The 21,312-nt window shown below is 47.8% G+C and overlaps 18 non-coding genes and 6 pseudogenes across 18 annotated transcripts; all 24 read left to right on the forward strand.

The window, feature by feature from the left end:
- Positions 1 to 5,015: 5,015 nt before the first annotated feature.
- On the forward strand, positions 5,016 to 5,134 carry LOC135601192 (5S ribosomal RNA). The gene has a single exon (XR_010483493.1). It is a non-coding gene; the product is annotated as a 5S ribosomal RNA (ribosomal RNA).
- Positions 5,135 to 5,484: 350 nt separating this feature from the next.
- LOC135600926 (5S ribosomal RNA) lies at positions 5,485 to 5,603 on the forward strand. The gene has a single exon (XR_010483235.1). It is a non-coding gene; the product is annotated as a 5S ribosomal RNA (ribosomal RNA).
- Positions 5,604 to 5,953: 350 nt separating this feature from the next.
- Positions 5,954 to 6,072, forward strand: LOC135599719 (5S ribosomal RNA). The gene has a single exon (XR_010482064.1). It is a non-coding gene; the product is annotated as a 5S ribosomal RNA (ribosomal RNA).
- A 350-nt stretch (positions 6,073 to 6,422) lies between these two features.
- Positions 6,423 to 6,541, forward strand: LOC135601873 (5S ribosomal RNA). The gene has a single exon (XR_010483928.1). It is a non-coding gene; the product is annotated as a 5S ribosomal RNA (ribosomal RNA).
- A 350-nt stretch (positions 6,542 to 6,891) lies between these two features.
- LOC135601672 (5S ribosomal RNA) lies at positions 6,892 to 7,010 on the forward strand. The gene has a single exon (XR_010483908.1). It is a non-coding gene; the product is annotated as a 5S ribosomal RNA (ribosomal RNA).
- A 350-nt stretch (positions 7,011 to 7,360) lies between these two features.
- Positions 7,361 to 7,479, forward strand: LOC135601817 (5S ribosomal RNA; annotated as a pseudogene).
- A 294-nt stretch (positions 7,480 to 7,773) lies between these two features.
- Positions 7,774 to 7,892, forward strand: LOC135599800 (5S ribosomal RNA). The gene has a single exon (XR_010482143.1). It is a non-coding gene; the product is annotated as a 5S ribosomal RNA (ribosomal RNA).
- Positions 7,893 to 8,242: 350 nt separating this feature from the next.
- On the forward strand, positions 8,243 to 8,361 carry LOC135599657 (5S ribosomal RNA). The gene has a single exon (XR_010482004.1). It is a non-coding gene; the product is annotated as a 5S ribosomal RNA (ribosomal RNA).
- A 349-nt stretch (positions 8,362 to 8,710) lies between these two features.
- Positions 8,711 to 8,829, forward strand: LOC135600591 (5S ribosomal RNA). The gene has a single exon (XR_010482909.1). It is a non-coding gene; the product is annotated as a 5S ribosomal RNA (ribosomal RNA).
- A 350-nt stretch (positions 8,830 to 9,179) lies between these two features.
- LOC135602304 (5S ribosomal RNA) lies at positions 9,180 to 9,298 on the forward strand. The gene has a single exon (XR_010483971.1). It is a non-coding gene; the product is annotated as a 5S ribosomal RNA (ribosomal RNA).
- A 350-nt stretch (positions 9,299 to 9,648) lies between these two features.
- Positions 9,649 to 9,767, forward strand: LOC135601271 (5S ribosomal RNA). The gene has a single exon (XR_010483570.1). It is a non-coding gene; the product is annotated as a 5S ribosomal RNA (ribosomal RNA).
- A 350-nt stretch (positions 9,768 to 10,117) lies between these two features.
- Positions 10,118 to 10,236, forward strand: LOC135600082 (5S ribosomal RNA). The gene has a single exon (XR_010482414.1). It is a non-coding gene; the product is annotated as a 5S ribosomal RNA (ribosomal RNA).
- Positions 10,237 to 10,576: 340 nt separating this feature from the next.
- On the forward strand, positions 10,577 to 10,697 carry LOC135604510 (5S ribosomal RNA; annotated as a pseudogene).
- A 349-nt stretch (positions 10,698 to 11,046) lies between these two features.
- Positions 11,047 to 11,165, forward strand: LOC135599828 (5S ribosomal RNA). The gene has a single exon (XR_010482171.1). It is a non-coding gene; the product is annotated as a 5S ribosomal RNA (ribosomal RNA).
- Positions 11,166 to 11,514: 349 nt separating this feature from the next.
- LOC135604408 (5S ribosomal RNA) lies at positions 11,515 to 11,633 on the forward strand. The gene has a single exon (XR_010484223.1). It is a non-coding gene; the product is annotated as a 5S ribosomal RNA (ribosomal RNA).
- Positions 11,634 to 11,983: 350 nt separating this feature from the next.
- LOC135604520 (5S ribosomal RNA) lies at positions 11,984 to 12,102 on the forward strand. Its single transcript, XR_010484234.1, has one exon. It is a non-coding gene; the product is annotated as a 5S ribosomal RNA (ribosomal RNA).
- A 350-nt stretch (positions 12,103 to 12,452) lies between these two features.
- LOC135599951 (5S ribosomal RNA) lies at positions 12,453 to 12,571 on the forward strand. Its single transcript, XR_010482288.1, has one exon. It is a non-coding gene; the product is annotated as a 5S ribosomal RNA (ribosomal RNA).
- Positions 12,572 to 18,324: 5,753 nt separating this feature from the next.
- LOC135603010 (5S ribosomal RNA) lies at positions 18,325 to 18,446 on the forward strand (annotated as a pseudogene).
- A 350-nt stretch (positions 18,447 to 18,796) lies between these two features.
- LOC135600465 (5S ribosomal RNA) lies at positions 18,797 to 18,915 on the forward strand. The gene has a single exon (XR_010482786.1). It is a non-coding gene; the product is annotated as a 5S ribosomal RNA (ribosomal RNA).
- Positions 18,916 to 19,265: 350 nt separating this feature from the next.
- On the forward strand, positions 19,266 to 19,384 carry LOC135602565 (5S ribosomal RNA; annotated as a pseudogene).
- A 350-nt stretch (positions 19,385 to 19,734) lies between these two features.
- On the forward strand, positions 19,735 to 19,853 carry LOC135600900 (5S ribosomal RNA). The gene has a single exon (XR_010483210.1). It is a non-coding gene; the product is annotated as a 5S ribosomal RNA (ribosomal RNA).
- Positions 19,854 to 20,203: 350 nt separating this feature from the next.
- Positions 20,204 to 20,322, forward strand: LOC135601849 (5S ribosomal RNA; annotated as a pseudogene).
- A 350-nt stretch (positions 20,323 to 20,672) lies between these two features.
- On the forward strand, positions 20,673 to 20,791 carry LOC135600261 (5S ribosomal RNA). Its single transcript, XR_010482587.1, has one exon. It is a non-coding gene; the product is annotated as a 5S ribosomal RNA (ribosomal RNA).
- A 350-nt stretch (positions 20,792 to 21,141) lies between these two features.
- On the forward strand, positions 21,142 to 21,260 carry LOC135601623 (5S ribosomal RNA; annotated as a pseudogene).
- The last annotated feature ends 52 nt before the right edge of the window (positions 21,261 to 21,312 follow it).

Here is a 21,312-nt window from a genome sequence, read left to right on the forward strand (position 1 = left end):
CATACGCGATCATGTCCTTAACAATGATGTTGTTCTAGAATTCATTGACACAAAGCATCAATTAGCAGATATATTTACAAAAGCTTTGAATGAAGACCAATTTGAATTCATTAGAAGGGAATTAGGTATGTTAAATTGTCCCTAAGAATAAACTTGTTTGAATGGATTTTCCGTAAAGTTTTTCATTCTCTCTCTGTTCCTTGGTGACTTGTTAAATTATCTTATCCTATCTTGAGTCAAACACCGCTTCCATCTGATCAAGATTAATGATTTTATGATATTTTGAATCTCGAAATTGATTTTGATGGCTTGATTATGAGTTTCAAGTTGACGAATTGAATTTGAATGGATTTGTATTCGAATTATGATCTTGACTTATTGGAGTTACTACTTAAAATTTTTTTCTTATCCCAATCTCTTCTTTGTACATCTACAATTTTTGTTATTTATAAAAAGAAGAGATTTGATAATATGGATGAATGCTAAATTTTCCTTTAAGATGAACTCTGCGTAAATATTTTAGCATACTTAATTTTGAATGATAAAATCTTTGTATGATCAATGATAATAAAGATGAGTGATGTATGATCAATGATAAAATCTTTGTATGATAAATTATGTGCTTCAAGTCTCATTCCCTTTTCGTTGATGACAAAGGGGGAGAAAAGTGATGACTTGTATCATTTTAATAGCATGACTTATATGAATTGCAAAAGCTTGTGTGATATGAATGTCTTATATGCCTTGCAAAATCCTTGAGAATATCACAAGATTGATTGATCATATTGAAAGCATGCCTTACATCGATATCATGAAATTCATGTTGAAAATCTTTATCTCCTATCGTAGTAAAAATTGTCCCATATCATTTGACTTATGATTTTCATCGAAGTTTCGCAATTACTCTACGGTTAGAACTTATCGGTTTATGCTTGAATTCAATGGATGAAATTCAAGTGTTTTCATCTTCTCATAATATGGCATATAGATAGGGGGAGTTATGTTTAACTCCGTCATCAATTGATTGTCATCATCAAAAAGGGGGAGATTGTTGAATCTCGGATTTTGATGATGAAATCAATTGATGCGTTAATTGATCTAATCCATATTATTGAGTTAAGTGTGCAGGATTAACTACGATAACCAGAAAACACAAAGCAAGAATACCGGAGTCAAGATTGATGGATGTTTAAGAGTCCGAAGAATCGTCGGAGATGCTGCCGGAACCAACCGAGAAGAAATCGGGAACCTATCGGAATTTTCGGAAGTTCGCCGAAGAGATCGTCGAAGGTTCACGGAGATCACCGAGAAGGCTCGGCTACTCGTTAAAGTTATCAGAAGATCGGGAGCTTGATGGGAGTCCGTCGGAAGAAGCTCGTCGGAAAGCTCATCGGAAAGCTCGCCGAAACAAGACTCGAAGTTCGCGGTTGAAAGCTTGCTTAGGATGTGTTTTTGTTATGTAGTTCACTTGTAATTAAGATTAGGATTAAGAGATAATCCTATATCCTGGTTAGGGGCCAACTGGGCCCAAAGTCAGATATGGTTTGGGCTTCAAAATTAAGCCAAACCAGTGAAATCGGAGAGCCAGGAGGTGGCACCGCCCAGCACCCGAGAGCTGGGCGGTGACACCTCCTTGGCAGGGCGGTTGCACCGTCCAGCACCCGAGCGCTGGGCGGTGGCACCGCCTGGCTGGGCGGTGGCACCGCCTGGCTGGGCGGTGGCACCTCCAGCACCGGGAACCCTAAGAGAATTCAAATTTTGGAGCCCAAAATTTGAATCCTCTTGAGGCCTATAAATACCCCTCAAATCTCAGCTGAGGTTACAACTTTTGAGAAGCATTTTGATTGAGAGAAAAGTCTTAGAAAGTCTTTTTTTTGGTAAGTAAAAGTAAATTGATTATGTGAAAAGATTCTACAAATAGCTTTATCTATACAAGTCATAGACAAAGCCAATTAACTCATAGAGTGCGAATGCGATAGTTATGACTACACATGCTGTAGACTATAACTACCTGTGGGTACATTATTTGACATCATTCCCAAGATCTTTAGCTAATAGCAAAATTAAATTTGATAAAAATATCTTTTTCTCTTCGGGTGAAGTGCTCGATTTTGAGATCATGCTCCATACAGGATCTTGAGTCTCTAATAATCTCTTTCAAGAGCTGAGCATTGTTTGTGTGTTGACATTCAAAGATTCTATTACATCTCTCCTTCCACATCCACCAAATAGCGCATCTGAAAGTAACCTTTGCCAGTTGTGTAAGTGGCCCTTTTCTTGAGAAACATTGCATAAGGTCGCCTAGTTCTTGGTGCAAGTTTGGTTGCGGCAGTCTATTGAGTTCAAATCGCTGGAGAATCTCCTTCCATATCCATTTTGTATAATTACAAGCAAAATAAAGGTGGTCAACAGTTTCTTCTTGTTGCAAACAAAGGGAGCATCGGTTAACATGATAGATACCTCTTCTTTTCATATTGTCTATTGTAGGTAGTTTATTGAGAAGGGCCTGCCATGTACATAAGGAGTGTCTTTGTGATCCCGGTCGATCCCATGTCCAACTGCTTGGGACCCACTTGTTATTTCTTTGTCTAATTTGATTCCATACGGATGTGGCACTAAATTTGCCATTGTCATGAGGCCAAATAAGTATATCTGAAGAGTTGTTCCTGATTGGAATAGCTATGATCGTCGGCCAAAGTGATAACATTTCGGGAGAAATAGGATTAGGGAGACACCAGGTACCGTTAGCAATGAACTCGGAAACCTTCCAATCTTTGGGAGCCCCAAGATCTTTTCGTATTCTGTCGCCATATAATTGAAATATACTCTTCCCATTCACCCAAGGATCGTACCACATATTAGTACTAGTTCCAGAAGAGATTGCATAAGAAATGTGTTTGATTAGCCAATTCCTTGCCTTTAAAATTCCTTTCCAAGCTGAAGAGTGGTATGTTCTTGTTGAAATTTCCCAGATTGATTCCTTTGAAAGATACCTAGCAGAAACCCATTGTGACCATAAGGAACATTTGTTTTGCAAAAGATCCCACAATTGTTGTACTAGGCATGCTTGATTCCAATCTCTAGTATTTCTCAAGTTTAGCCCCCCTTCATCTTTCGGTTTGCAAATGCTATCCCAATTTACCATATGCATTGCCTTATCATTTGTGCCATTCCAGAAGAAGTTCATTAATAACCGTTCAATATCTTGGAGAAGTCCAGCAGGCAGAAGAAATGCATTACACCAATATATAGAGTAGGAGTGCAATACAGAACGGATGAGTTCGAGTCGTCCTGCTTTTGATAGAAGCCTATTTTTCCAAGAAGAAATTCTATTCTTTATTTTTTGTAGGATAGGCTGACAGTGGGTTTTGTGAATGCCTGTGGATATGAGCGGGAGACCCAAATAAGGAACTGGCAGGCTTCCCTCACTAACCCCCAAAGTTTGTGCAATAAAGACCTTATTCTCAACGTAAGGGCTCATATATACTTTACTTTTCGCATGATTTAACTGAAGTCCAGAAACCATACCAAAGTCATTCATAATAGTAGCCAGGTTCTTTACTGAAGTTGGATCATTTTGGAGAAAGATAAGTAAATCATCTGCAAATGTTATATGTGATATATGAATAGAGCCAGCATTGGGTACCTTTATGCTGCCATTTAAGACTGCATGTTCCAACATACAGCTAAGTCCTTCCATCGCAATAGTAAAGAGATACGGAGAGAGTGGATCACCTTGTCGGATGCCATTCGTGCTCCCAAAAAAACCAATAGGTGAGCCATTAAAGAGTATCGAAAACTTTGGAGTTTCCAGGCAAGATTGAATCCAATTAACCCATTGTTGTGGGAAGTTCATATCGAGGAGCATCTTATAGATAAATTTCCTATTAATTGAATCAAAGGCTTTCCGTAAATCAGCTTTAAAACATATTTTGTCCCTCTTGCTTTTGAATGCAAATCTTTGACCAAGTCATTAGCAAGCAAAATGTTATGATGTATACTTCTCCCTTTGATGAAAGCAGCTTGATTTGGGCTAATGATCTTGTGTATTACCTTTTGCATTCTATTTGCTAATACTTTGGAGATGATCTTGTAAATAAAGTTGCATAATGATATGGGTCGATAGTTCTCTAGTGAATCAGCCCCTGCATTCTTCGGAATTAAAGAAATAAAGGTGCAATTCATCTCTCTAAGAATATGACCTGAAGAGAAAAAAAATAAATCTCTTAGAAAGTCTTAGCAAGTCTTGTTTTCAATTTTCTAGAGAGTTCTCCTCCTCCTTTCTTATTGAAAATTTGTAAGAGGTTGAGCTGCTTGTAAAAGGTTGTAAGAGGGGTGTTTACCCTTCCATTTCAAGAGATTTGCTAGTGGAAGGTGGGAGCCTCAACGAAGAGGGGCATCGCAAGTGGAATAGGTCATTTGACCAAACCACTCTAAAAATCGGCGTAATCTCTGGTTTGCATTTTATTATTGTCATTTACATTACTGTAAATCTTCTTACTGCTTTAGTTCCTTATTACCCTTGCTGCGCAATTTTAAGAATACGCTTTCAAGTTAAACTTTTCAAGTTCCGTTCTTATCGTACGAAAGATTTTGTTAAAATCGAAGTTTTAATCCGCTGCACTAATTCACCCCCCCCTCTTAGTGCCGCTCCGATCCTAAAACTTTTTGCGTCCCGAGATACGAAACATCTCCCTTAGAGCTCCGAGACGATTGTTTTGGGGCTCGGAATTTGCCGTGATCGCTACGCAGACAGTATCGAGGGGCTCGGAGAGAGCTTTCCGGATTGGGGTTGCAATAGCGATTCCGAGATCGTTCTAGAAAGTGTCGATGGTTTCCGCATGCGCTTGCCGTGATCGATACGCAGTCGTCGTGCTACGGCTCGGAGAGAGCTTGCAATAGGGATTTCGTGAATGTTCGAGAAAGAACCGACGGTTTCGTGACGGGCAAGAGGCTCCGGACGTTGATGCGCCGATTGCGACGTGCACATAGGCGAGGGACGAAGCACGCGAAACGGGTACGATAATGCCAGCACTAAATCACCGGATCCAATCAGAACTCCGAAGTTAAGCATGCTTGGGCAAGAGTAGTATTTGGATGGGTGACCCCCTGGGAAGTCCTCGTGTTGCACTCCTTTTTGCGTCCCGGGATACGAAACATCTCACATAGACCTCTGAGATGATTGTTTTGGGGCTGGGAATTTGCCGTGACCGCTACGCTGTCAGTATCGAGGGGCTCGGAGAGAGCTTTCCGGATTGGGGTCGCAATAGCGATTCTGAGATCGTTCTAGAATGTGCCGAAGTTTTCGGCACGCACTTGCCGTGATCGATACGCAGTCGTCGGGCTAGGGCTCGGAGAGAGCTTGTAATAGGAATTTCGTGAACGTTCGAGAAAGCACCGACGGTTTAGTGACGGGCACAAGGCTCCGGACGTTGATTCGCCGACCGCGACGTGCACATAGGCGAGGGACGAAGCACGCGAAACGGGTGCGATAATGCCAGCACTAAATCACTGGATCCCTTCAGAACTCCGAAGTTAAGCGTGCTTGGGCCAGAGTAGAACTAGGATGGGTGACCCCCTGGGACGTCCTCGAGTTGCACTCCTTTTTGCGTCCCGGGATACGAAACATCTCACTTAGACCTCCGAGACGATATTTTTGGGGCCGGGAATTTTCCGTGACCGATACGCAATCAGTATCGAGGGGCTCGGAGAGAGCTTTCCGGATTGGGGTCGCAATAGCGATTCCGAGATCGTTCTAGAAAGTGCCGATGGTTTCGGCACGCGCTTACCGTGACCGATACGCAGTCGTCGGGCTAGGGCTCTGAGAGAGCTTGTAATAGGGATTTCGTGAACGTTCGAGAAAGCGCCGACGGTTTCGTGACTGGCAAGAGGCTCCGGACGTTGATGCGCCGACCGCGACGTGCAAATAGGCGAGGGACGAAGCACGCGAAACGGGTGCGATAATGCCAGCACTAAATCACCGGATCCCATCAGAACTCCGAAGTTAAGCGTGCTTGGGCAAGAGTAGTACTAGGATGGGTGACCCCCTGGGAAGTCCTCGTGTTGCACTCCTTTTTGCGTCCCGGGATACGAAACATCTCACGTAGAACTCCGAGACTATTGTTTTGGGTCTGGGAATTTGCCGTGACCGCTACGCAGTCAGTATCGAGGGGTTCAGAGAGAGCTTTCCGGATTGGGGTCGCAATAGCGATTCTGAGATCGTTCTAGAAAGTGCCGATGGTTTCGGCACGCGCTTGCCGTGAACGATACGCAGTCGGCGGGCTAGGGCTCGGAGAGAGCTTGTAATAGGGATTTCGTGAACGTTCGAGAAAGCTCCCACGGTTTAGTGACGGGCAAGAGGCTCCGGACGTTGATGCGCCGATTGCGACGTGCACATAGGCGAGGGACGAAGCACTCGAAACGGGTGCGATAATGCCAGCACTAAATCACCGGATCCAATCAGAACTCCGAAGTTAAGCGTGCTTGGGCAAGAGTAGTACTAGGATGGGTGACCCCCTGGGAAGTCCTCGTGTTGCCCTCCTTTTTGCGTCCCGGGATACGAAACATCTCACGTAGACCTCCGAGACAATTGTTTTGGGGCTGGGAATTTGCCGTGACCGCTAGGCAGTCAGTATCGAGGGGCTCGGAGAGAGCTTTCCGGATTGGGGTCGTAAAAGCGATTCTGAGATCATTCTAGAAAGTGCCGATGGTTTCGGCACGCGCTTGCCGTGACCGATACGTAGTCGTCGGGCTAGGGCTCGGAGAGAGCTTGTAATAGGGATTTCATGAACGTTCGAGAAAGCTCCCACGGTTTAGTGACGGGCAAGAGGCTCCGGACGTTGATGCGCCGATAGCGACGTGCACATAGGCGAGGGACGAAGCACGCGAAACGGGTGCGATAATGCCAGCACTAAATCACCGGATCCCATCAGAACTCCGAAGTTAAGCGTGCTTGGGCAAGAGTAGTACTAGGATGGATGACCCCCTGGGAAGTCCTCGTGTTGCACTCCTTTTTGCGTCCCGGGACACGAAACATCTCACGTAGACCTCCGAGACGATTGTTTTGGGGCTGGGAATTTGCCGTGACCGCTACGCAGTCAGTATCGAGGGGCTCGGAGAGAGCTTTCCGGATTGGGGTCGCAAAAGCGATTCTGAGATCGTTCTAGTAAGTGCCGATGGTTTCGGCACGCGCTTGCCGTGACCGATACGCAGTCGTCGGGCTAGGGCTCGGAGAGTGCTTGTAATAGGGATTTCGTGTACGTTCGAGAAAGCGCCGACGGTTTAGTGACGGGTAAAAGGCTCCGGACATTGATTCGCCGACCGCGACGTGCACATAGGCGAGGGACGAAGCACGCGAAACGGGTGCGATAATGCCAGCACTAAATCACTAGATCCCATCAGAACTCCGAAGTTAAGCGTGCTTGGGCCAGAGTAGAACTAGGATTGGTGACCCCCTGGGAAGTCCTCGTGTTGCACTCCTTTTTGCGAATTTTCCGTGACCGATACGCAATCAGTATTGAGGGGCTCGGAGAGAGCTATCCGGATTGGGGTCGCAATAGCGATTCCGAGATCGTTCTAGAAAGTGCCGATGGTTTCGGCACGCGCTTACCGTGACCGATTCGTAGTCGTCGGGCTAGGGCTCGGAGAGAGCTTGTAATAGGGATTTCATGAACGTTCGAGAAATCGCCGACGGTTTCGTGACTGGCAAGAGGCTCCGGACGTTGATGCACCGACCGCGACGTGCAAATAGGTGAGGGACGAAGCACGCGAAATGGTTGCGATAATGCAAGCACTAAATCACCGGATCCCATCAGAACTCCGAAGTTAATCGTGCTTGGGCAAGAGTAGTACTAGGATGGGTGACCCCCTGGGAAGTCCTCGTGTTGCACTCCTTTTTGCGTCCCGGGATACGAAACATCTCACGTAGAACTCCGAGACGATTGTTTTGGGGCCGGGAATTTTCCGTGACCGATACGCAATCAGTATCGAGGGGCCCGGGGAGAGCTTTCCGGATTGGGGTAGCAATAGCGATTCCGTGATCGTTATAGAAAGTGCCGATGGTTTCGGCACGCGCTTACCATGACCGATACGCAGTCGTCGGGCTAGGGATCGGAGAGAGCTTGTAACAGGGATTTCATGAACGTTCGAGAAAGCGCCGACGGTTTCGTGACGGGCAAGAGGCTCCGGACGTTGATGCGCCGACCGCGACGTGCACATAGGCGAGGGACGAAGCACGCGAAACGGGTGCGATAATGCCCGCACTAAATCACCGGATCCCATCAGAACTCCGAAGTTAAGCGTGCTTGGGCCAGAGTAGAACTAGGATGGGTGACCCCCTGGGAAGTCCTCGTGTTGCACTCTTTTTTGCATCCCGGGATACGAAACATATCCTGTAGAGCTCCGAGATGATTGTTATGGGGCTGGGAATTTGCCGTGACCGCTACGCTATCAGTATCGAGGGGCTCGGAGAGAGCTTTACGGATTGGGGTCGCAATAGCGATTCCGAGATCCTTCTAGAAAGTGCCGATGTTTTCGGCACGCGCTTGCCGTGACCGATAGCAGTATTTGGGCTAGGGCTCGGAGAGAGCTTGCAATTGGGATTTCGTGAACGTTCGAGAAAGAGCCGACGGTTTAGTGACGGGCAAGAGGCTCCGGACGTTGATGCGCCGACCACGACGTGCACATAGGCGAGGGACGAAGCACGCGAAACGGGTGCGATAATGCCAGCACTAAATCACTGGATCCCATCAGAACTCCGAAGTTAAGCGTGCTTCGGCAAAAGTAGTACTAGTATGGGTGACCCCCTGGGAAGTCCTCGTGTTGCACTCCTTTTTGCGTCCCGGGATACGAAACATCTCACGTAGACCCCCGAGACGATTGTTTTGGGGCTGCGAATTTGCCGTGACCGCTACGCAGTCAGTATCGAGGGGCTCGGAGAGAGCTTTCCGGATTGGGGTCGCAATAGCGATTCCGAGATCGTTCTAGAAAGTGCCGATGGTTTCGGCACGCGCTTACCGTGACCGATACGCAGTCGTCGTGCTACGGCTCGGAGAGAGCTTGCAATAGGGATTTTGTGAATGTTCGAGAAAGCACCGACGGTTTCGTGACGGGCAAGAGGCTCCGGACGTTGATGCGCCGTTTGCGACGTGCACATAGGCGAGGGACGAAGCACACGAAACGGGTGCGATAATGCCAGCACTAAATCACCGGATCCAATCAGAACTCCGAAGTTAAGCGTGCTTGGGCAAGAGTAGTATTTGGATGGGTGACCCCCTGGGAAGTCCTCGTGTTGCACTCCTTTTTGCGTCCCGGGATACGAAACATCTCACGTAGACCTCTGAGATGATTGTTTTGGGGCTGGGAATTTGCCGTGACCGCTACGCTGTCAGTATCGAGGGACTCGGAGAGAGCTTTACGGATTGGGGTCGCAATAGCGATTCTGAGATCGTTCTAGAAAGTGCCGATGGTTTCGGCACGGGCTTGCCGTGACCGATACGCAGTCGTCGGGCTAGGGCTCGGAGAGTGCTTGTAATTGGGATTTCGTGAATGTTCGAGAAAGAGCCGACGGTTTAGTGACGGGCAAGAGGCTCCGGACGTTGATGCGCCGACCACGACGTGCACATAGGCGAGGGACGAAGCACGCGAAACGGGTGCGATAATGCCAGCACTAAATCACTGGATCCCATCAGAACTCCGAAGTTAAGCGTGCTTCGGCAAAAGTTGTACTAGTATGGGTGACCCCCTGGGAATTCCTCGTGTTGCACTCCTTTTTGCGTCCTGGGATACGAAACATCTCACTTAGACCTCCGAGACGATATTTTTGGGGCCGGGAATTTTCCGTGACCGATACGCAATCAGTATCGAGGGGCTCGGAGAGAGCTTTCCGGATTGGGGTAGCAATAGCGATTCCGAGATCGTTATAGAAAGTGCCGATGGTTTCGGCACGCGCTTGCCGTGACCGATACACAGTCGTCGGGCTTGGGCTCGGAGAGAGCTTGCAATAGGGATTTCGTGAAGGTTCGACAAAGCACCGACGGTTTCGTGACGGGCAAGAGGCTCTGGACGTTGGTGCGCTGACCGCGACATGCACATAGGCTTGGGGCGAAGCACGCGAAACAGGTTCGATAATACCAGCACTAAATCACCAGATCCCATCAGAACTCTGAAGTTAAGCGTGCTTGGGCCAGAGTAGTACAAGGATGGGTGACCCCCTGGGAAGTCCTCGTGTTGCACTCCTTTTTGCGTCCCGAGATACGAAACATATCCCGTAGAGCTCCGAGACGATTGTTATGGGGCTGGGAATTTGCCGTGCCCGCGACGCTGTCAGTATCGAGGGGTTCGGAGAGAGCTTTACGGATTTGGGTCGCAATACCGATTCCGAGATCGTTCTAGAAAGTGCCGATGGTTTCGACACGCGCTTGCCGTGACCAATAGCAGTCGTTGGGCTAGGGCTCGGAGAGAGCTTGCAATATGGATTTCATGAACGTTCGAGAAAGCGAAGACGGTTTCGTGATGGGCAAGGGGCTTCGGACGTTGATGCGCCGAACGCGACATGCACATAGGCGAGGGACGAAGCACGTGAAACAGGGACGAAGCAATAAATGACCGGATCCCATCAGAACTCCGAAGTTAAGCGTGCTTGGGCAAGAGTAGTACTAGGATGGGTGACCCCCTGGGAAGTCCTTGTGTTGCACTCCTTTTTGCGTCCCGGGATACGAAACATCTCACGTAGACCTCCGATCGATTGTTTTGGGTCTTGGAATTTGCTGTGACCGCTACGCAGTCAGTATCAAGGGGCTCGGAGAGAGCTTTCCGGATTGGGGTCGCAATAGCGATTCTGAGATCGTTCTAGAAAGTGCCGATGGTTTCGGCACGCGCTTGCCGTGACCGATACGCAGTCGTCGGGCTAGGGCTCGGAGAGAGCTTGTAATAGGGATTTCGTGAACGTTCGAGAAAGCTCCCACGGTTTAGTGACGGGCAAGAGGCTTCGGACGTTGATGCGCCGATTGCGACGTGCACATAGGCGAGGGACGAAGCACGCGAAACGGGTGCGATAATGCCAGCACTAAATCACCGGATCCCATCAGAACTCCGAAGTTAAGCGTGCTTGTGCAAGAGTAGTACTAGGATGGGTGACCCCCTGGGAAGTCCTCGTGTTGCACTCCTTTTTGCGTCCCGGGATACGAAACATCTCACGTAGACCTCCGAGACGATTTTTTGGGGCTGGGAATTTGCAGTGACCGCTACGTAGTCAGTATCGAGGGGCTCGGAGAGAGCTTTCCGGATTGGGGTCGCAATAGCGATTCTGAGATCGTTCTAGAAAGTGCCGATGGTTTCGGCACGCGCTTGCCGTGACCGATACGCAGTCGTCGGGCTAGGGCTCGGAGAGAGCTTGTAATAGGGATTTCGTGAACGTTCGAGAAAGCTCCCACGGTTTAGTGATGGGCAAGAGGTTCCGGACGATGATGCGCCGATTGCGACGTGCACATAGGCGAGGGACGAAGCACGCGAAACGGGTGCGATAATGCCAGCACTAAATCACCGGATCCTATCAGAACTCCGAAGTTAAGCGTGCTTGGGCAAGAGTAGTACTAGGATGGGTGACCCCCTGGGAAGTCCTCGTGTTGCACTCCTTTTTGCGTCCCGGGATACGAAACATCTCACGTAGACCTTCGAGACGATTGTTTTGGGGCTGGGAATTTGCAGTGACCGCTACGTAGTCAGTATCGAGGGGCTCGGAGAGAGCTTTCCGGATTGGGGTCGCAATAGCGATTCTGAGATCGTTCTAGAAAGTGCCGATGGTTTCGGCACGCGCTTGCCGTGACCGATACGCAGTCGTCGGGCTAGGGCTCGGAGAGAGCTTGTAATAGGGATTTCGTGAACGTTCGAGGAAGCTCCCACGGTTTAGTGACGGGCTAGAGGCTCCGGACGTTGATGCGCCGATTGCGACGTGCACATAGGCGAGGGACGAAGCACGCGAAACGGGTGCGATAATGCCAGCACTAAATCACCGGATCCTATCAGAACTCCGAAGTTAAGCGTGCTTGGGCAAGAGTAGTACTAGGATGGGTGACCCCCTGGGAAGTCCTCGTGTTGCACTCCTTTTTGCTTCCCGGGATACGAAAAATCTCACGTAGACCTCCGAGACGATTGTTTTGGGGCTGGGAATTTGCCGTGACCGCTACGCTGTCAGTATCGAGGGGCTCGGAGAGAGCTTTCCGGATTGGGGTCGCAAAAGCGATTATGAGATCGTTCTCGAAAGTGCCGTTGGTTTCGGCAAGCACTTGCCGTGACCGAAACGCAGTCGGCGGGCTAGGGCACGGAGAGTGCTTGTAATAGGGATTTCGTGAACGTTCGAGAAAGCGCCGACGGTTTAGTGACGGGCAAGAGGCTCCGGACGTTGATGCGCCGACCACAACGTGCACATAGGCGAGGGACGAAGCACGCGAAACGGGTGCGATAATGCCTGCACTAAATCACTGGATCCCATCAGAACTCCGAAGTTAAGCGTGCTTGGGCCAGTGTAGAACTAGGATGGGTGACCCCCTGGGAAGTCCTTGTGTTGCACTCCATTTTGCATCCCGGGATACGAAACATCTCACTTAGACCTCCGAGACGATATTTTTAGGGCCGGGAATTTTCCATGACCGATACGCAATCAGTATCGAGGGGCTCGGAGAGAGCTTTCTGGATTGGGGTCGCAATAGCGATTCCGAGATCGTTATAGAAAGTGCCGATGGTTTCGGCACGCGCTTACCGTGACCGATACGTAGTCGTCGGGCTAGGGCTCGGAGAGAGCTTGTAATAAGGATTTCGTGAACGTTCAAGAAAGCGCCGACGGTTTCGTGACGGGCAAGGGGCTCTGGACGTTGATACGCCGACCGCGACGTGCTCATTGGCGAGGGACGAAGCACGCGAAACGGGTGCGATAATGTGTTAGAACCCTTGCAGATTCTAAACTTGGGGTTGATCTCTTTAGGGGATCGGCCTCCTTGGAACTCTATAGGGGTTCCTCCCTCCAAGTGCTGCTCAAAGGCTGCAGAAAAGTTTCATCTATTGCTTATTAAAAGAGAAGGAATACATGGCTATTTATAGGGCTTCTAAACCCTAACTCCTAATAGGACTCCTACTTAAGACTCTTACTTCTAACCAACTCCTAATAGGACTCCTACTCAAGACTCCTATTCCCTTACAACTCCTAATTCTTCTCCGAGAAAAAACCTCATACATGAATGCCCCTCACAATTAGGACTCTCCTAGCTAGAGTCCTAACAGAATGCCCCTCTCAATTAGGACTCTCCTAGCTAGAGTCCTAACATTTTTACATGATTGTCCCTCTCAATTAGGACTCTCCAAGCTAGAGTCCTAACAGACCCGCCCTCTTCAAATCAGCCTTGTCCTCGAGGCTGATGATTCATGAATTCTGGGAATTTGATCTTCAAGTCGTCAAAGTTCTTCCAAGTGGTATCTTCTTTTGGTAGGTTCGCCCACCGTATTAGCACTTCATTAGTGGGTCGTCGTCGTCGAGTCACGATCCGTCGATCAATAATGGCACTTGGCTGGGTCTGGAGTTCTCTTTGGGTAGTCATATTTGGTGGGTGGCTTTGGGCTGTCTCCAAGTACCTGTTTAAAACTTCCGGTTGGCTGTTGGTTTGTGGGTGATATGTCATACTCCTTTTCAATTTAGTACCCTGCATATAGAATAACTTTGTCCAAAATATGCTATTGAAGATGCAAGTAGAATTTGTCACAAGCACAATGCGTCCCTTATAGTGTAATTCTTTTGAGTCCCAATTGTAATGAGCCATGGGGCTTGGTGCTTCCTCCAATTTTTTTATAATCTTACTAGTATCTGAATCTTCCTGCCATTCCATCTTAATATCCTCAAGGAAGTCGCTGGTCGGAAGTGAAACGGTCGAAACTTCAACTTGCTCGGGTAGCTGCGAAAGCGCATCTGCAAGAACATTCTCTTTCCCCTTTTTGTAAGTTATTTCAAAATCAAATTCAAGAAGTTTTGTTACCCATTTTTGCTGCTCGGGGGAAGATATCTTCTGCTCCAAGAGATATTTTAGGCTTTTATGGTCGGTCTTGATTTGAAAGTATCGCCTGATCAAGTACAATCTCCACCTCGTTGCTGCGCGCATAATGGCGAGCATCTCCTTATCATATGTTGACATATTTTGATCGATGGGAGATAATGCCTTGCTAGTGTATGCGAGCGGTCGACCATCTTGCATGAGAATGGCTCCAATTCTAACTCCAGATGTGTCGGCCTCAATAATGAAGGGTCGGTTGAAATCTGGTAGTGTTAGCACCGGCGTCGTCGTCATGGCTGCCTTAAGTTTGTCGAAGGCAGCAGAGGCTCTGTCCAACCATTGGAAGACATCTTTTTCTAGTGAGGAAGTAAGTGGTGCACTGATCTTTCCATAATTTTTCACGAACTTGCGGTAGTAGCTTGTTAAACCCAGAAAGCCATGTAGCAATTTTATGTTTCTCGAGGTCGGCCAGATTTGCATTGCTCCAATTTTGAAGGGGTCCACTGTCACACCTTCCTCTGATATGATATGCCCAAGATATTCCACCTTTTGTTGAAGAAAGCAAAAATTCGTGGTTGTTGTGTGTTCAAAAGGTGGTTTTCCGTATGTCTTCTTCGCATGCTCGTATTTGATGATACCCGGATCAAAGGTCCAGCTTTGTAAAGATTCGTGCTCCCTTTCATCTAGTAATTCATCTACTATTGGAATAAAGTATTTGTCCTTGATGATTATGCCATTGAGAGCTCGGTAATCAACACATATTCGCCTTGTTCCGTCCTTCTTGCGTACAAGTAGCACCGGCGAAGAGTAGAGGTTGCAACTTGGCCGAATAACTCCTGTTTCGAGCATTTCTTTTATAATCTTTTCTATTTCATCCTTCTGGAGATGTGGATACTGATATGGCTGAGCATTTGCTGAAGATTTGCTTGGAAGAATCATTATACAATGATCATGCCGATAGGTAAGAGGTAGGTTGCGCGGTTCGTCAAATATATTTGAAAATTCAGCAAGCAAAGGAAGTAGATTTGGATCTTCAAATTCTGTTGGCTCTCCCTTAGTTTGCTGCTCAAGTTGTACTAAAAAGCCGCTGCATGCTTTATGCAAAACATTCTCCATTTGTTGTGTGCAAATCGTTGTTATGTCGCCCCCACGTTTCCCGTGCAATGTCATATGTTTCTCCTTACTGTAAAATTTCATAATTAGTTTCATAAAATTCCAAGAAATATCACCTAATGTCGTCAACCATTTAATTCTGAGCATGGCCTCATGATTGTTAAGAGGGAGAAGGAAGAAATCTGCAATTATCTCTTGGTCCTGCAGCAATAGTTTCTCCTGCAAGCGCCTATGATCACAATTCAAAATCCGTCCGTCGATGACCATAACATCAAACCTGCACCGATTCTCGATAGGTAATGATATCCGAACAACAAGCTTACTATTTAGGAAGTTAGTAGTACTGCCCGTGTCGATGAGAACAGTGATTGGTTGTTGTTTGAGAAGGCCTCCAATTTTCATCGTTTGCGGGTTTGAGTAGCTAGCTAGTGTATGTACCGTAACTTCGGTCGGTTGTGGCTCTTCTTCTGCATCTTCTTCTTCATATTCAAAGCTCTCTTTTGGATGTTCAATGACCTCTTCTTCTATCGGTTCAATCATAAGAAGTCCTCCTTTACTGCAGCGATGCTCACGGCTCCACGGCTCGTCACAATGCCAACATAACCCCTTCGCATATCGCTCCCGAAGCTCTTCTCCTGTTAACCTCTTTGGTGCAGGGACTTGGTCGACAGTAGGGGGGGCTGAGGGCTTCAATATTACTGGTTGAGGAGTGACCCTAGTCCTCCGAGCTTCATGGTTCAATTGCTCCTCTTGATGTCGTGCGAAAGAGATGGCTGCCATAAGCGTATACGGTTGTCGCGCTTTAACTTCTCCTCGGATCTCCGGATTCAAGCCCTCAATGAAGGTCCTCAATAGCTGTTTTTGAGACCAATCATGATTTTGATTAGATAACCTTTCAAACCTGGTTTGGTACTCCTGAATGGTGGAGGTTTGTCAGATCTTTGCTAGTTGTTTGTCAATATTCTCGTAATCGGTTGGTCTAAAGCGAATCAGCAGTTCTTCTTTGAATTGTCGCCATGAAAGGACTCCATAAGTATGTTCAAACCAGTCAAACCATTGAATAGCATCCCCTTCAAGATGTATAGCTGCAATTTTCACCATAGATACATCCGCGGTTTTGTGGTACCGAAAATATCGCTCCACATGCGAAATCCAACCAATCGGGTCTCCTTCTTCCCATCTAGGGAAGTCCACTCTCATGCATGGATAGTTGGGGTTGGTCATAGAGCTTCCCCTCTCTTGGAAGTCATCTCTTCGGGCTTGGTGTGATTGGGCAAAGCTCTCTCCTTGATATGATTTCTTCGGGCTTAGTGGTCGGCCCAATCTGAGTTCGGTAAAGAGCGTCCGAATCTTATCCTCCATTCGCGCCTCCAAGGCTTCGAATTTAGCATTAATTGCCTCCTTAGATGCCATAGTATATGGCCCCAAATCAATGATGTTAAGATCTCTCTTTTGCTGTTGGGTTAAAGGCATGTATAGGTTGAGAGAAGTGATGGTCAAAAGTGTTGGTGGATTGGTGGATGTAGGCTACGGTTTAGGCTTGTTTTGTGGCTGTTTTGGGTGCAGTTTGAGGGTGTGGTTTGGTAGAGTTTTAGGGCTCTGGATGAAAGTTTTGGATCTGTGGTAGATGGTAGCAAAGGTTTGACAGAAATCCGTGGAAGTTGCAGCAAGTATGTGCTGTCTTGTAAGAGTAGAATTGTCGTCGAAGAAACAACAGTTTCTCGACGTAATTTCCACCAAAAACTTAAGAGAATTGAGGAGGGAATTGATAGCAAAATCACTGTTTATATGACAGCAAGGATATCTAATTTAATCAAGAAAATTTTGGCAGTATAACAGCAAAGAAATTGGTGCAAGTTGCAATTGCAGAATTATCGTCGAAAAATTTCAGCGGGTTACGATGAAAATTTGCAGCAACATAAAATCGTTTTTAGAGATGAATTTCTTAATAGATCAATCTTAGATGGAAGCCAAGATGATATATGAAGTCTATAAGAAATTTCATTCAAAAAAGATTGCAAATAGATGGGTTAAGGCAACGATATGCAGTTGAAATTTTCTGCAGCATAGATTTTCAAGTGTAGCAGATTGGACATAAAAGATCAGTAGTTTATATTGAGAATTTTTCGATGAAACCAAAGGGAAATCTACTGTTAGGAAGTGTCAAAGATGTCATAAAAATTTCGTAGAAATTTGGATAGAAAAAGCAGAGTAGCAAGATCAAACAGATGGTGCTATGCGGCTTGAATTCTGCAATTCAAGTGCAGTAGATTGGACATAAAAGATCAGTAGTTTATATTGAGAATTTTTTGATGAAACCAAAGGGAAATCCACTGTTAAGAAGTGTCAAAGATATCAAAAAAATTTCGTAGAAATTTGGATAGAAAAAGCACAGTAGCAAGATCAAACAGATGGTGCTATGCGGCTGGAATTCTGCAATATATCTTTCGTCGTAGAGATGAAAACTTTGTGACGAAAAGTTTATGCAGCAATATAGGAACGATTTTTTTTTTTTTTTTTTTGGATTTTTGAATAAGGATAACTAAATTGCAGCAGCAGTAAGGTAGGAAACCAGAACCTGTTGCAATTCACGGGGAGATCAAAGGATGATCCGTGGTGGTGGAGATGATGGCGGAATTCGGTGACGATCTTTTAAGCAATTGTGGGAATTGCTTTGGATGGTTGTGGAGGGTTGATGGATGGCTGTGAAAGGGCAGCGAGACGCCAAGAACGCTGCTCTGATACCAGGTGTTAGAACCCTTGCAGATTCTAAACTTGGGGTTGATCTCTTTAGGGGATCGGCCTCCTTGGAACTCTATAGGGGTTCCTCCCTCCAAGTGCTGCTCAAAGGCTGCAGAAAAGTTTCATCTATTGCTTATTAAAAGAGAAGGAATACATGGCTATTTATAGGGCTTCTAAACCCTAACTCCTAATAGGACTCCTACTTAAGACTCTTACTTCTAACCAACTCCTAATAGGACTCCTACTCAAGACTCCTATTCCCTTACAACTCCTAATTCTTCTCCGAGAAAAAACCTCATACATGAATGCCCCTCACAATTAGGACTCTCCTAGCTAGAGTCCTAACAGAATGCCCCTCTCAATTAGGACTCTCCTAGCTAGAGTCCTAACATTTTTACATGATTGTCCCTCTCAATTAGGACTCTCCAAGCTAGAGTCCTAACATAATGCCAGCACGAAATCACCGGATCCCAATAGAACTCCGAAGTTAAGCGTGCTTGGACAAGAGTAGTACTAGGATGGGTGACCCCCTGGGAAGTCTTCGTGTTGCACTCCTTTTTGCGTCCCGGGATAAGAAACAACTCACTTAGACCTCCGATATGATATTTTTGGGGGTGGGAATTTTCCGTAACCGATAAGCATTCAGTATCGAGGGGCTCGGAGAGAGCTTTCCGGATTGGGGTCGCAATAGCGATTCCGATATCGTTCTAGAAAGTGCCGATGGTTTCGGCACGCGCTTGACGTGACCGATACGCAGTCGTCGGGCTAGGACTCGGAGAGAGCTTGCAATAAGGATTTCGTGAACGTTCGAGAAAGCACCGACGGTTTCTTGACGGGCAAGAGGCTCCAGACGTTGATGCGCTGACCGCGACGTGCACATAGTCGAGGGACGAAGCACGCGAAACGGGTGCGATAATGCCAGCACTAAATCATCGGATCCCATCAGAACTCCGAAGTTAAGCGTGCTTGGGCCAGAGTAGAACTAGGATGGGTGACCCCCTGGGAAGTTCTCGTGTTGCAGTCCTTTTTGCGTCCCGAGATACAAAACATCTCCCTTAGAGCTCCGAGACGATTGTTTTGGGGCTCGAAATTTGCCGTGACCGCTATGCAGTCAGTATCGAGGGGCTCGGAGATAGCTTTCCGGAATGAAGTCAAAATAGCGATTCCGAGATCATTCTAGAAAGTGCCGATGGTTTCGGCACACGCTTGCCATGACCGATACGCAGTCATCGGGCTAGGGCTCGAAGAGAGCTTGCAATAGGGATTTCGTGAACGTTCGCGAAAGCGCCGACGGTTTCGTGACGGGCAAGAGGCTCCGAACGTCGATGCACCGACCGCGACGTGCACATAGGCGAGGGACGAAGCACGCGAAACGGGTGCGATAATGCCAGCACTAAATCACCGGATCGCATCAGAACTCAGAAGTTAAGCGTGCTTGGGCCAGAGTTGAACTAGGATGGGTGACCCCCTGGGAAGTCCTCGTGTTGCAATCCTTTTTGCGTCCCGGGATACGAAACATCTCACTTAGACCTCCGAGACGATATTTTTGGGAACGGGAATTTTCCGTGACCGATACGCATTCAGTATCGAGGGGCTCAGAGAGAGCTTTCCGGATTGGGGTCGCAATAGCGATTCCGAGATCGTTCTAGAAAGTGCCGATGGATTCGGCACGCGCTTACCGTGACCGATACGCAGTCGTCGGGCTAGGGCACGGAGAGAGCTTGTAATAGGGATTTCGTGAACGTTCGAGAAAGTGCCGACGGTTTAGTGACGGGCAAGAAGCTCCGGACGTTGATACGCTGACCGCGACGTGCACATAGGCGAGGGACGAAGCACGCGAAACGGGTGCGATAATGCCAGCACTAAATCACCGGATCCCATCAGAACTCCGAAGTTAAGCGTGCTTCGGCCAGAGTAGAACTAGGTTGGGTGACCCCCTGGGAAGTCCTCGTGTTGCACTCCTTTTTGCGTCCCGGGATATGAAACATCTCACTTAGACCTCCGAGACGATATTTTTGGGGCTGGGAATTTTCCGTGACCGATACGCATTCAGTATCGACGGGCTCGGAGAGAGCTTTCCGGATTGGGGTCGCAATAGCGATTCCGAGATCGTTCTAGAAAGTGCCGATGGTTTTGGCACGCGTTTGCCGTGACCGATACGCAGTCAACGGGCTAGGGCTCGGTGAGAGCTTGCAATAGGGATTTCGTGAACGTTCGAGAAAGCGCCGACGGTTTCGTGACGGGCAAGAGGCTCCGGACGTTGATGCGCCGACCGCGACGTGCACATAGGCGAGGGACGTAGCACGCGAAACGGGTGCGATAATGCCAGCACTAAATCAACGGATCCCATCCGAACTCAGAAGTTAAGCGTGCTTGGGCCAGAGTAGAACTAGGATGGGTGACCCCCTGGGAAGTCCTCGTGTTGCAATCCTTTTTGCATCCCGGGATACGAAACATCTCACTTAGACCTGCGAGATGATATTTTTGGGGCCGGGAATTTTCCGTGACCGATACGCATTTAGTATCGAGGGGCTCGGAGAGAGCTTTCCGGATTGGGGTCGCAATAGCGATTCCGAGATCGTTCTAGAAAGTGCCGATGGTTTCGGCACGCGCATACCGTGACCGATACGTAGTCGTCGGGCTAGGGCTCGGAGAGAGCTTGTAATAGGGATTTCGTGAACGTTCGAGAAAGCGCCGACGGTTTAGTGACGGGCAAGAGGCTCCGGACGTTGATGTGCCGACCGAGACGTGCACATAGGCGTGGGACGAAGCACGCGAAACGGGTGCGATAATGCCAGCACTAAATCACCGGATCCCATCAGAACTCCGAATTTAAGCGTGCTTGGGCCAGAGTAGAACTAGGATGGGTGACCCCCTGGGAAGTCCTCGTGTTGCACTCCTTTTTGCGTCCCGAGATACGAAACATCTCACTTAGACCTCCGAGACGATATTTTTGGGGTTGGGAATTTTCTGTGATCGATACGCATTCAGTATCGAGGGGCTCGGAGAGAGCTTTCCGGATTGGGGTCGCAATAGCGATTCCGAGATCGTTCTAGAAAGTGCCGATGGTTTCGGCACGCGCTTGTCGTGACCGATACGCAGTCATCGGGCTAGGGCTCGGAGTGAGCTTGCAATAGGGATTTCGTGAACGTTCGAGAAAGCGCCGACGGTTTCGTGACGGACAAGAGGCTCTGGACGTTGATGCACCGAACGCGAAGTGCACATAGGCGAGGGTCGAAGCACGCGAAACGGGTGCGATAATGCCAGCACTAAATCACCGGATCCCATCAGAACTCAGAAGTTAAGAGTGCTTGGGCCAGAGTAAAACTAGGATGGGTGACCCCCAGGGAAGTCCTCGTGTTGCACTCCTTTTTGCGTCCCGAGATACGAAACATCTCACTTAGACCTCCGAGACGATATT

This window comes from Musa acuminata, chromosome BXJ2-1, assembly GCF_036884655.1.
Source record: "Musa acuminata AAA Group cultivar baxijiao chromosome BXJ2-1, Cavendish_Baxijiao_AAA, whole genome shotgun sequence".
In the NCBI taxonomy this organism is placed as follows: domain Eukaryota; kingdom Viridiplantae; phylum Streptophyta; class Magnoliopsida; order Zingiberales; family Musaceae; genus Musa; species Musa acuminata.